The sequence below is a fragment of the Zalophus californianus genome, chromosome 3 (genome assembly GCF_009762305.2).
Source record: "Zalophus californianus isolate mZalCal1 chromosome 3, mZalCal1.pri.v2, whole genome shotgun sequence".
NCBI classification, from domain to species: domain Eukaryota; kingdom Metazoa; phylum Chordata; class Mammalia; order Carnivora; family Otariidae; genus Zalophus; species Zalophus californianus.
Genome location: NC_045597.1, coordinates 17338644 through 17353836, shown reverse-complemented (window position 1 = coordinate 17353836; position 15193 = coordinate 17338644).

Genomic DNA, 15193 nt, shown 5'->3' with positions numbered 1-15193 from the left:
CATGCATACACAAAAGGAGACCGAGGTATGTAGTGATTATATCTTTACATAAATATTCAACGATATGAGTTTATGATATAGTGATATGATGTTTCCTTTTTTAAGCCATCTTTATTGCTTAACAATATATCATGAATGTTTTCTAAGTCAATAATTCTAAAAATTATAATTTCACATCACTTTAATCAATTCCCTATTGATTCATTTCACAATCAATAATTCACTGGCACTGAATTATTGCCAATGTCATAAACAATGTTCCAATGAAAATCTATAAATTTTACACACCTCCATCTTAGAATAGTTCTCCTCTCTTAGGTAGAATAAGGAAAGGAGAGTCTACTACTGACCACAATCACCAAGAGCAAACCAACCAAACAAACAATAAAGATACTAGGTGTATTTTTCATAATCACTGATCCTGTTACACTTTCTTCATTCCCTCTAATTAGAAGTAATTCTCTCCTAAAATCAACTTAATAGAAAATTAGATTATAATCATTTGTGTATTTATCTTATTTTCTTTAGTAGATTAAAGGTTACTAAAGGTTTCCTGAATCCTTCATAGTAGCATAGTCTTTTGAAATTAATAGATGTCTAAACATATGTATTGGATCAAATCTAATTCCAAGGAGACACAAAAAGTGTTGTTTTACTATATTCTAATTGATTAATCTCAGAAACTTCCCATCTCAAAATATCCTAACAATAGTCACAATATGAATAATAATTCCTGCCTATATCAAAGTAAACTTGGGGAATAAATGATATATAGTAGCATGTGAAAATATTTATAAATAGAAAAATAATACAGATTAGAATTGCTACTGTTATAGCCAGCCAGGACTATTTGCCAGGGGTCCATACATTTTTAAGTATTCCACATACTACCTTTAAAAGTAGTGAAATATAACCTGAGGGACCTGAAGCTTTGAAGATGTCTGTATCAGAAAAGAGTTTATTAGAATGTGTATCTGCCAAGCTCAGAGTCCCTTCTGATGAAAATCAAAATATGATCCCCTTCCCTTGCAGCTGAGTGGATGGGGTGACCTAGGATAGCACTGTCCCATAGAAATATAATATGAACCACAAATGTAATTTAAAATTTCCTAGTAGCTTACAACTTAAAAAAGATGAAAAAGGTACAGTTGATATTAATTTAACAATACGTTTTACTTAATATATATAGAATATTATTTTTCAAATTATAATCCATATAGAAATCAGTGAGATATTTTCTACTTTTTATACTAATTTCTTTTTGAAATCTAGGGTGTGCTTCCTGCACATCTCAATTTGGATACAATTACAGTTGCCCAGCTATTGGCTAATGTCTTGCACAACACAGATATAGAAGTAGAGAAACCAAGGCACCTTGGCAAAAATTATCATTATTAAAGGAAAAAAACTTGAGTAGCCTCTCATAGTCAAAAATCTGAAGCAGGAGAATACATATCAACCGGGAGAAAGGCCCTTTTCTTCATGTATTAGCAAAACCTATCTTTCAAATAGGATTTGACAATTGTAAAAGAGAGAGAGATCTTTGAAGAGGACAAAGTTTCTCTCCTTGAATAAATTCTAGTCAGTCTCTTCAGAACACTCTTCTCAAATAGGCTCTGATTTGGGGCTTCCATATTGGTGTCTGTATTATCCAATTTTACCAAGAATCTGGCTCCATACGTTTAGCCAGAATTCTCCATCTGCAATATCTGGTCATCCTCAATATCTAATAGGGTTCCTCGTCCTTTACTATTCCCACAGGTGGTTCTGATCACCCTGGACCGCCTTCGGCAAGAATTTGTTAGATCACTTTGGCCAGAATTCCCCCGTACTCCCGATGTTTCCTCTTAGTAAATACCCATCCATTGAAAAGAACTAATCTACTTGTTCTCCTTGGCTATACATTCCTACTTGGCGTTTTATTCTGAATTGAACAGGATCTCTCTCCCCCGCTGCAAAACCCCACTGAAGCGATCCCAACAATTCATCGCAGTAGTCCCCCCACCAAATAAAATCTGCCTTACAGTTTTAACAAGTGTCATGTAATGTTTTTCTTTAATTAAAGGGTGGGACATTCAGAACGGCAGTGTGAGGAACTCAAGGAAACGTTTCAGAAGAGGTATCTGCTAAGCTGGTCAAAGTTAGCCCTGATAATCATTCAAATTCTCTGGAAGTTGTTTGAAGTGTTTACACAAATTCAGAAGCATTTATTCATTAAATCTAAAGAAATCCAGTACAAGCAATGTGAGGCTGTGGCACTCCAGTCAGGACTGCATTCATGACCCACAGATAAGCCTTGAGGAAAAATTCCTATAAGAGCAGCCACAGCTGAAAGACCTTTTCACCTCACCCCTACCCTGCCAGCACCACCACTGCCACCGCTGCCACCCCCCGCCCCTCCCCCCCACCGCTTTCTGCCATGGATGAGCTATTCCAGATAGATTATGCAGACGGCCATCAATAGATTCCACCTCTAACAGCTTAGTGTTATCAGAGGTCTATGTTGGCAGTGGTTCCAACTTGGCAGCAGTATTTTCCCACACCCAACTCCCACTAAGCAGAGAAGATATATTGGGACAGTTGGTAAGGAGTGCAATCCTTCTTTCTCAAGTAAATTGCAGCTTCCATCTCCCTCTTACACTCCCACTGTGGAAGAGCAGTTCTAGGTAGGTTTGGCAGCAACTGAGTATCAGCAGATCTCACCATCCCTGGCTTTACAGAAGATCTCTACTGGGTGTGATGGGAACCCAGTAAAGTTAGCAGTTGCAGCCAAGTATTAGTGCAGCCAAATACTAAACAAACAAACAACAATAACAATACTCTCTGAAGAGGAATCAGTATCTAGAATTGCTGTGATAGAAGGGAACTTCCTCAACCTGACAAAGTGTATCTATTAAAAAAAAAAAATCCACATCTATCATATCTACTGGTAAAACACTGGAAGTTTTCTCCCTAAGATGAGGAATGAGAGAAGGATGTTGGCTCTTTCCACATCCATTCAATATTTTACTGGAGGATTTAGCCAGGATAATTAAGCAATTAGACAAGAAAAAGAAACAGAATAAAGGACATCCAGATTGAAAAGAAGTAAAGCTCTCTTCAATTACAAATGACTTGAACTTGTATGTATATGAGGCATCCACTAAAAATGTTAATATCAGTGAGTTTGAGTTAATATCAAAGATGAGCCATATTTCTGTATTCCAACCATGAACAATCCGAAAAAGAAAGGAATTCCACTTTCAGTAGAATCAAAAAGAATTAAGTATTTAGAAATAAATTTAACAAGATAAGGTAAGACTTATACACAAAAACTTATACATACAACTATAACATAGTACTGGGAGAAATTAAAGATCTAAATAAATGAGAAGATACTTCATGTCCATACATTGGAAGATTTCATATTATTAAAATGAAAATAACCCCCAAATTGATCTGCAGATTCAATGCAATCTCTGTCAAAATTCCAGATGGCTTTTTTGCAGAAATTGACATGCTGATCCTAAAATTCATATGCAAATGCAAAAAACTCAAAAGAGACAAACAATCCTGGAAAATAACAAATTTGAAGGTCTCATTCTAATTTCAAAGCACAGTACTGAGTTATCAAGACAGCGTGGTATTAGCTTATGGATAAATGTACAAATCAATGAAATATAGAATTATGAATCCAGATTTGAACTATCTCACACCATTCACAAAAATTAGCTTAAAGCAGATCTTAAATAAAAGAACTAATGACACGTAACTGTTAGAAGAAAACCTGAATGTAAGTCTTTGTGATCTTGAATTAGGTGATGGTTTCTTAGATATGACATCAAAAGTACAAGCAACAAAAAGATAAATAGGACTTCATCAGAATTAAAAGCCTTTGTGCCTCAAAGGACACTGTCAAGAAAGTAAATGTATGAAAATACTTGAAAATCATATATATACGATGACTTGCATTCAGAGCATATAAAGAACTCTTACGATTTGGGCACCTGGGTGGCTCTGTTGGTTAAGCAACTGCCTTTGGCTCAGGTCATGATTCTGGAGTCCCGGGATCAAGTCCCACATCGGGCTCCCCGCTCAGCAGGGAGTCTGCTTCTCCCTCTGACCCTCCCCCCCTCATGCTCTCTCTCTCCCATTCTGTCTCTCAGATAAATAAATAAAATCTTAAAAAAAATAACTCTTATGATTCATTAATACAGAGATTTATAACAAAATCAAAAAAATGGACAAAGAATCTGAACAGATATTTCTCCAAAGAATATATACAAATGGCCAATGAAACCATGAAAAGATGCTCAACATAGTTATTAGTCATTAGGGAAAAGGAAATCAAAACCACAAGATACCATTTCATACCCACTAAAGTGGAAGAAAAATAATAAATGTTGGCAAGACTGTAAAGAAATAGAACCCTCACGTATGGCTGGTGAGAATGTAAAATGGTGTAGCCACTTTAGAAAACAGTTTGCCAGTTCCTCAAAATGTTAAAACCTATGATACAGCAATTTCACTCTTAAGTGTATAGCCAAGAGAAATAAAATCATATATCCACACAAAAACATGTACATGAAGCATTATTCATAATAACCAAAAAGAAAAAACAACCCAAATAGCCATCAATTGATGAATAAAATATGGTACATCCACACAATATTATTTGACAATAGAAAGTATTGAAGTACTGCTAAATGCTACAACATAGATGAACCTTGAAAAAGTATGCTAAGTCAAAGAAGTCAATACAAAATTCCACATATTGTATGATTTCATTTTTGTAAAATATTCAGGATAGGCAAATCCATAGAGACACAAAGTTAAAAAATGGTTTTCAGGGCTGGGCGTTGGGGTTGAGGGAATGGGGAGGGTCATGAAAGTATCCTAAAACTGCAGTAATAGCTGCACAACTCTGAATATATTTAAAAACCACTGAATTGTCTGCTGTAAATGGGTGAAATTTATAGTATATATTTTAATAAAGCTGCTTAGAAAAAAGGAAATGATTGGACAATATGAACCTTAAAAGATCAATCCTTTCATCTTGATTCAAAGTTAGGGAAGATGTCAAGGTGAATCCTGACCAAGGCAAAATAATATAGAGAAAACCCTACCTTAAGAAATGAAATTCCCAAACCTCTGGACAAAACCTAGAAAGGAAGAGGAATGGGATCTCTAAGACCCTGAGGGGAAGAAGTTGTGACCTAATTAAGTGTCTGTACAAATGGGTCAAAGCCTGACTGCTGAAAGTCTGTCAGTCTGGCATGATCTCCCCTTACTGAGCTAACCCTGAGGAGAGAGATGATCTACCCTGAAAAAGCTACAATGGCAATGACAGGGATCTCTACCTATGTGCAGGGCAGTTGAAGATACTTAGTGCTTGGGACTTAGTCTTTAAAGAAAATGCTGCTTCTTCAACATTTCCTTGCTGCTGCTATGTAGACGGAATGTTTGTGTCCCCCGCCACCCAAATTCATATATTTTAATTTAATTCCCAGGATGATGGTGTTTGGATATGGGGCCTTTGGGATGTGCTTAGGTCGTGAGGATGGAGCCTATTTAAGTAGAATTAGTGCCTTTATAAAGGAGACCCCAGATTGCTCCCTTGCCGCCTTCTGCCGTGTGAGTTTTCAGCAAAAAGACGTCCATCTATGAACAGGAAGTAGGCTCTCACCAGACACCAAATCTGCCAGTGCCTTGATCTTAGACTTCCCAGCTTCCACAACTGTGAGAAATAAATTTCTGTTCTTTTTAAGCCACCTAGTTTATGGTATTCTGGTATAGCAGCTTGAACAAACTTACACAGCTACAGACTTTTTTTTTTTCTTTTGCCATAAAGGATACTTCAAGACATTTAATGGAGTTTAAAAGAGCTGAATCCTAGAAAATCATTGAACACTTTGACAGAGAATAACCTGAGGGAGCATATTGATCCTCCATACAAGAACCAACTGTCGTTTCCCAGCAAGTAGAAAGTCTTTCTGAATTTCCTGCCTGACACCTGGACACCAACTCTCTGGACTGGTGCTATGGCAGCCTTTCCCAAGGCAATCTCTGGCGGCCATTGCAATACCCAAGTGTGGATTTTTAGTTTCATGTTGCAAAAGCTATTAGAATTGCTTCCCCTGTCCAGCTGCCCCAACCCAGACATCAAACACTTTGGTTTACCAAATATTTACATGGTAAGAATGTCTTGAAGGAAGCAGACTATACATCCTGCAAATCCATGTATATAAGTGTGATTCACTATAGAATGCTGCTTGTGGATATTATCTGCACGACGATTTGTGAAGTCTGACATGCCTGAGTTATCCGGGCCTTGGCAGCTGTGTTCAAGCATGGTTTCAAAGTAGTCAATTCCAAAATCCTTTGATATTTTACCTCTGTTTTTCTTATCTGCTCAAGCACTCCATCCCCTGTCCTCATGCACATCAGTCTGACACAGGAACATTTGACCCCTTCATAGTTTGTCAGCATGGAAACTTTGGACACATTTCCTTGACAAGGGAAATTCATTCTCAGGCAAAAGTCTATACAGATTAACATTTCACTACCACTGCCCAGGCAGTTATGCTTTTATCCAAGACAGCTTGTGATTCTGGTTAATAGAACACCCCAAAGCAGAACATGGATAATACAATATCCACTAACTCAATTTCATTTTGCTTTGATTCCCTGTTCATCAGAAATATTCTAGCTTCTAAAGATGTCCGTGCATCTTGATATTTATCAGAGCAAGGGAATGAACAAAAGCATCACAAGCACTGAAAATGGACTACAAATTGCACACTATAAATTCAAATGGAATTCTAGTTTATATACCAGTCTCTTGTGAATTTGGAGGTCAGGGCTAAACTACCTATGTTAATTCTGAATGTCTTGACAAAAAAAAAACTAGTTTCTGGCCCTTGCCATGCCCCTACCTATCTCATGAAGGAAATGCCACTCACTGAGATGCTATTAGATTGAAAAGCTGACATGTTTATCTTATCACTCTCAAAATAAAACATGTTCTGATTCTTCTTCTTGTCATTCTTCCTCTTTCTAGTCTCAGAAGTATGAACATTGGCTCCCTAACATATGTGAAAGTAATTGTGTCAATGTTCTAGATGTGGTAACCTGAGATTCTTTCATTTTCCCTACAAGGTTTCTGGAAACGTTTGCTTTCTATTCATGAAATGTTGCAGGGTACCATAAGACATGTGTGACAGAGCCGGATAACAGATCCCCAATATCCATTCTTCCCTTTTTTCTTTGGTAATAGAAGTCACTCATTTTTTAATATGGATTCCCAGAATTTCCCAATATCACTTGTAGCTAGGTGAGGCCAACACTATGTTCTCACCAGTGAAATGTAAGCAGTGCTTGTGATGGTTAACTTTATGTGCCCCTTGACGGGGCTAGGGGATTCTCAGATAGCTGGTAAAACATTATTTCAGGGTGTGCATGTGAGTGTGTCTCTGGAAGACACAAGCGTTTGAATCAGTAGACTGAGTAAAGATTATCCTCCCCAGTGCAGGTGGGCATCATCCAGTTCATTAAGGGCCTAAATAGAACCAAAAAGGCAGAGAAAGGACAAACTTGGTTTCTCTGCTTGAGCTGAGACATCCGTCTTCTTTTCCTGCCCTTAAAAGTAAAGAGAGTTGGAATTTGCCCCTTGCCCTTCTCCCTACCTCCTCTAACCTACTGAAACAGAAGGTGGATCCAGTGGCTGGACTGTGAAACAAGAGCCACACTGTAGAAATTATAGAAAGTCATCAATGGGCTAGATCCAACATGATGGCAGAGCTGCATACTATTGCAGCTGGGTTGGCTCAACCCAACTTTTGCAAGAGATTTTTCCATGAAAAACTAAAATTCTATCTTGTTTCAGGACAGTTTTTCAGTTTTAATCCATACAGCATACATAATTCTGATCACCAGAGAGGCACAAAATAGTAACTGAAGAACAACTCAAAAAACAAAAAAGAAAAACAATGAAGAAAGACATTTTTAAAATAAATATGAATGGAGGGTGTGATGAGTACCTGGCTCCGTGTGAAAAGAACTCTTCCCAGCTGTCACTGACTTTTCATGCATTGTTATCAGATTGTATGATTTGTGTGATTAAGTACCTAATGAACTGCATAGGCAATAAGTGCTGGAAAGGCACAAAAAGAAGACAATCCTATGAGTTTTAGTCTTTAGATAGCCCTAGATGAGCTAGGCCTTACAGAAAAATTGGTAATTAAGAGGGTGAAAGAAAAGCAATCTTATCAAGACAAAAAAGGCCATAGTGATGTCAAAAGCAGGGCCCAGGACGTATATCCTTTGATTGAAGTAGAGAGTTACTTTTAAGGTAGTAATGAGAGAATATGGCTAAAGAATGAGTTTAGAGTCAAGCTAATGGGTTTGGATTTCTGCCTTGCTTAATTTAAAGGGAGCTACTGAAAATTTTCGGTATATGAGAGTTATGAAAATTTCAAGATGGCTTTCGCTTTGCTTGAATTTTAAGTTCAAATCTGTGCATAATGCAATTTTTAAAAAGTAGCATTGCCCATAAATCTACTTTGTGAAAAGCCTTCTAATATCAAGTGTTTTATATAATCTTTACAAGAAACTTAGGAAGTAAAACCATCCATCATGAATGACTTTATGGATGAGGAAACTGAAATATTAAGGAGTCAAGAAGTTTGTTCAATATTCCTCAAATAGGAAATGGAAAAGCCAATTCTTTAACCCAGAGCTGTACAGTATACACAACTTCCTGCTCCTTCCCATTTCACCACACAATTATGCCATAACTGGATGACCAACTCAGAACTGCCAGTTAAATATATACTTTGGAATTGAAATGCTCTACTACTACTCATATTATTTAAGAGAACATGTAACTTGACTGTAGTTGAATTCCTTCTAACAATTCTCTAAGTTGATGAATGTCTTTTATGATTACTTTACTCATTTGATCCTTATCTTCAACATAAAAGCATTGAGGTAAAAAAGACACACAGAGTAAAATTAAATTAGAACAGAATAAAAGCAATCAATGCTTATTACATATTCCATACCCAAGATCACAAATCTTCAAGGCCACTTAAAAAAATAACTGCTCCATTATTGAGAGGCCTTGGCTTTAAACCACAAGGTGGAAAGAGCTTGGCTTTGAAGACTTCCTCTCTGAAAACCTTTCAGCTGGGTGTTCAGCCCAAATTCTGAGATTTAAAAAAAATTAAAATGCTGATTCAACAATAGGAGGACAATGGTTTCCTTTAGTTCTTACTGCATTCCTAAGCACTTACAATTTTTAAAGTGTAGCTCTTTTTGAATATCCTTTTCTGAAGGATATAATTTTAAATAAGCAATCAAGTCATTTTATTGTGTGATATCATTCATATCAACGGAATTTTCTTCGGTACTGAGTAAACATAAATAACTGTGAATGTCAATGAGCTCATTGAGCAAGCGTCATTTAAAGTAATGAAGTAATCTCTGATTTTATTATTGATTATAAACAAAAATTTGTAATATTTGTTTCCATGTGGGATTTATTTCTGAATATCTGAACTTTCCTCTCAGTTATATGGAGCTTTGGCTTTTGCATGAACCCTTTTAAGATCCCTAATTCATGCAACCTTTATATAACTTTCCATTTCAGGTTATAAATTTCCATCTGGGAAGTCAGGAGTTTAGATACTCATTTCCCATGCATTTTCTCATGTTTAATCACTTCATGAGACATGCTTCCTTTTAAGATCAAAGTTAAGCTAATGTATTATTTTAAAAGTAACACTATTGGTTTTGAAATCTATTAAAAGTGAGAATAAATACAGTTGACCTAAGATACACCCCACTAACAAAAATTAAGTATTTTGTATTTTATAAACCTTATTCATCAAAAGCAAATTGCAAACTCTCTGGAGATTCACGTCAGCAACACATAACTTTATAACCAATGTTTATACCAGCTACCTGTGGGAAAGGATCTTGGAAGTATCTCAAACTTAAATAATTAACAAACATTAAATATCTTTACTTCCCAGTTATGCTTAGAGAGAACTATGATATATCTTTAATGATAAATAACAACTGGAGCTAACATTTATCAATTTACATGCACCAGATACTCTTCTAGGTGTCTTAGTCTTTGTAAAAACTCTAGGAGATGAGTGCTTTGGTTATTAATCTCATTTTATAGTTAAGGAAACTGAGGCACAGTTACTTGCCAGAGATCACACAACCTACAAATAGCAAAGCTGGAATTTGTATCAGATCCTGGCCCAGGGGACTTTGCCATCAACTACTATATATATAGTTTTTTTTCAAGTAAATTAATGACCCAGGCAGTAACTCCCAATGATCAGAGATAAACCTAAGGAAATAGCAAAAATTCCAGACAAAGTTGGAGAGGGGTTCAAATTCTGATTCTGTCAATAACTAAGCATGTGATATTAGGTGAATGACCTCTCTTTCCTGAGCTTTAGTTTTCTCTTTTTAAAAAATAAGAGCATTGAGTAATGTATAGAATTGTTGAATTGCTATATTGTACTCCTGAAACTAAGATAACACTGAACGTTAATTATACTGGAACTAAATAAATATATAAATAAAGGAAAATGAGGACTACTTGAAGGGGTTGTTGTGAAAATTAGGAAAAAGTATATATAGTAAGAGATGGATGGATATAGGTAGAAATTAAAGATAATTCTTTTATTATGTCTTTATTAGTTTAATATGCAACACAAACCAGACTCAGAAACTGGTGGTTACCATGGTGATAGAAAAAGAACTAGTGACATGGGCACCAAGTTCAGCTTTCTCACTAACTTTGAAATTCTCATCAAGTCATTCAACCTCTCCGGGGTCCCAGTGTCCCCTTTCATCCCTAACATACACTGAATGTATGGATTCCCTCTATTACCTCCCATTATGGGCTTCAAGTTTGTGCATCCCCTAAAATTAGTATGCTGAAACACTGTCCCTGCAGTGTGATGGTATTCGTAGCTGGGGCCTTTGGGAGGTAATTAGGATTAGATGAGGTTATAAGGGTAGAGGCCTCACAATGGGATTAGTGCCCTTAAACAGTCACAAGAAAGTTTGCTTCCACTCTTTCCTCTCTATCATGTGAGGATATCATGAGAAGTAGGCAATGTGCAACTGGAAAGAAGACCCTCCTAAGAACCTGGCTACGCTGGCACTCTAATCTCAGACTTCCAGCCTTTAGGATTGTGAGAAATAAATTTGTTATTGATATGCAACCCCATATTTGGTACTTGAGCCCAAACAGACTAAGACACCTCCCAATCATCAATATAAGTATTACTCCTCTTTCTTTTCCCTCCCTGAAAAGTCTAATCTTAAGAAGATATATATCTGCTTTCTGACCTCCAAAGTATACCTGACAGGATCTGAATCCTTCTTTGAAATGCACCGCAAGTCTGATAAGCATGGAAGCTATTGGCTTAAGAGTGCATTCTGGAATCTAAGAAACCAAACTGGGGAAGGAAAGAAAACTAAATGTGAGTGTTAATCCCAAGACCATGTAAAGAGAGAATACATCAAGACCTTTAAGTGGAGCAAAGAGTTAATACAGAAAGTAAGGCCAAGACCAAAGGGCAGAGACTCCGGCTGATGGTTGGAGAAAAAGAACCATGAGTCAGAAGAAATTATAAGAGCTCCCATGGTTCTGGGAGAATCTAGAGGATTTAGGTCAGCTTCCTAAAACAATGCCAAAATCTTTTGTAAGACATAACTATGCTGGGGTGATAAAGGCATAGTGAGAGCACACAATGTCTTCCTTAATATAAAATCTTACACTCCTCCCAACAAAGATTTCTCAAATTAAATTCTTCTTACATTAAAATGCAGATTCTTATTTTGTATGTCCAGCATGGGGCCTGAGATTCTGCTTTCTTTACAAGATCCTTGATAATCCTGATGCTGTTGGCCAAGGGATCATTTCTTGAATGGCAAGTCTCCCAAAGGAAGCAGAACCTCTTGCCATTCTTCCATTTCTTAAACTCATATCCTCTGCCTCAAACTCCTCAACTTCCAAAAGAAGACCCTACTCCACCCTTCAGCAGAGAGACCCCTGCCTTCTCTAGTAGTTCTAGATCTGTAACATCTGCTTCTGTTAGAACATCTGACCATCCCCAGGAGCTGGGGGAGTGGTGAAGAGTATAGGCTATGGGGAATGGAAGCAGGCAAATAAAAGCTACAACTATGAGTCAGGATGTTTTTCCAATATTTCTAAGATGGAACTTCAAGAAATACTACTACAAATGATACATAATGTCTAGAAAAGCACTAACACTATGCTATGGACTGAATGTGTCCCCCAAAATTTATATGTTGGAATTGAATCCCCAATTTGAGGTATTTGGAAATGAGGCCTTTGAGAGATGATTAGAGCACAAGGGCAGTGTCCTCATGAATGAGATTAGTACCCATAGAAAAGAAACCTCAGTGGGGCGTCTAGGTGGTTCAGTCAGTTAAGCATCTGCCTTCAGTTCAGGTCATGATCCCACGGTCCTGGGATCAAGTCCCGAATCTGGCTCTCCACTCAGTGGGGAGTCTGCCTCTCCCTCTCCGTCTACCCCTCCCCCCTGCGCTTGCTCTCTCTCAAATAAATAAATAAAATCTTAAAAAAAAAAAAAAGAGAGAGACCTCAGAGAGTTCCCTTACCCCTTCTGTCATGTGAGGACACAGTGAAAAGATATTCTACTATGAACCCCAAGACAGGTTCTCACCAGACACAGAATCTGCTGGTGTATTGGTCCTGGACTTCCTAGCCTCCAGAACTGTGTAAAATAAATTTTTGTTATAAGCCTCCCACTCAATAGTATTTTGTTATAAGAGCCCAAACAGACTAAGACACACTACCTTTCAGCCAAACATAGGGGTAAAATAAGATTTGCCTAGATCTAAATCACTGTTTAAATCATTGTTTCTACCAAGTAATATATTCAAAATTCCAAAAATAAAAATATTCAAATATAATTAATTCATAAATTGGGACATGATTAAACATGTAAAGACGTGACTCAAAAGATATCATACCAGCTAAATATTTTATATTACTGGATATTTATTTCTAAAAATAAAAAAAGCACAGTACCAGAAGCTGTCTCATAGCTATAAAAATGACAGTAAAAAAAAATCTGTTTAATAATCATGAGAATTTAGGGGGCACCTGGGTGGCTCAGTCAGTTAAGCATCTGCTTTCAGCTCAGGTCATGATCTCAGGGTCCTGGGATTGAGCCCTGCATCAGGCTCCACACCCAGCAGGGAGTCTGCTCCTCTCTGTCCATCTGCCCTCCCCCTGCTTGTGTGCTCTATTTCAAATAAATAAAGTCTTTTTTAAAAGTCATGAGAATTTTTTAAGCTTTGGAGAAAGTTTAGATGATTTGCTTCCTCCTTGTCCTTAAATTTAATATTTTAGATCCATTTTAATAATTTTTGGTTTGGGAAGTCTTAACCTACCTGCTCTACATTCTTAAAATTTGGCTGCGTTTGAAAAACCAGTGATATTATTATCTCAATATCTTAATATGTTTAACCAGGTGTTTTAGTTACATGAAAAGAAATCTTTATTTCCAAATTGATATTTCATATTTATACCCTATTTCCAGACCTTATAGTAAACATTGTGAGCTGAAAAGTTTGAAAATGTTTATTGCTACTACAATTTTCTTGAGAAGATTCTTTTCTTTGAATATATTCTTAAAACACCATTTATTGTCGATCCAAAATTTCTATCAAAATGGTTTTATTAATTTTTTTGAGAGGAAGAGGGGGAGAGAGAATTTCAAGTAGGCTCCAGGCCCAGTGCAGAACCTGAGACAGGGCTCAATCTCACCACCCTGTGATCATGACCTGAGCTGAAATCAAGAGTCAGACACTTAACTGAATGAGTGACCCAGGCACCCCCTATCAAAATGCTTTTAGAATTTAAGTGTGTTATATACATTCAATACGCTGAAATAGAAAATAATTTGGTTAAAAAAATAAGGCTCACAATCTTATGTTTTTAACAATGTGTCAATATTTTAAAATAAAAATAAAGCCAATACTGAAATATTTAGAATGCCAAAATGCTCTAGTCATAATTAGAAGGGAGAAAGACTTCAATTTCTTCTCTTCCTGACCTTATACCCCAGAACTACAGAAAAATTAATTCCTGCCCCTAAAGTTCCAAAATACCTACTAGGAAAATGTAAAATATTTTAAATATTTCCATCATCAAAATATAAATCAAAGAAAATAAACAGGATTCCTCTTATTTTTGCCCTTTCTTTGAAAAACAGTGGATATGACCTTATAATGTACATAATTCTCCTATGGCTTCTAAATTTTCTGTCATCGATTTAGTTTTTCCTTATTATACTTAAGAAGGATAACAAGTCCCTCAGACCACAGAGAAGGAACTTTCTCCAACCTCCTCTAGACTCTGGTTTGATGCTGTACAGGCCTCTGAAGGTACAAAGCTTCCTGCTGATATAAAAGGCAAGTTGCTTGTGGTCAGCACAGGCTTCTCTAAAAATAGCTGGAATTCTACAACAGATGCCTTAAGAGGCCCCAGTAGCTGGTGAGCTACAGAAACATCACTATGGGAACAGCATTGCCCTTCTTCTAATGCCCAAGCAACACACCATTTCCAGTCTGTTCAGAACAGAAAACCTAGATAAAATAAGATTGAACATGTGCTCTGTTTGTCTTAAAAGAGAATTGCCCAACTGCTGAAGATATTCTTCTGAGAGCAGAGAAAGAATGGGACAAAATATTTAGGCATGAAATGGCTATATCTGTGCAAAGAGAGCACCAAGGTGTCAACAGCTTTGAGCTCCATGGAAAAATAAGGTCCAATAAGCTTAAAACTGCTAATTTATAACTACAAGTTAATTTTCCATCATGGTTTCTTGGCTCACATGAGCCAACAGGATAAAATTGTATAAAGAAAATAATGCAGAGGTCTTAAAGAAAAAGATCTTCATAGACACTCCCTTAGGGTTTATTCCTATATGATATTTGTAATGGCCCTTTGTCTATATCTGGTCCTTGTGGTACCAGGGAATGCTGATAATACCTGAGGGTCCATGGACCAGTCCTACAGCTTCTAGAAGTCTTAGTCTTTATTGCACAAGATTAAAGATTTTGAACTTGATGATTTTTAAGATTTTTACCAACTCCCTGCCTAGGCATAGTTATAACTTCCTTTTACTGA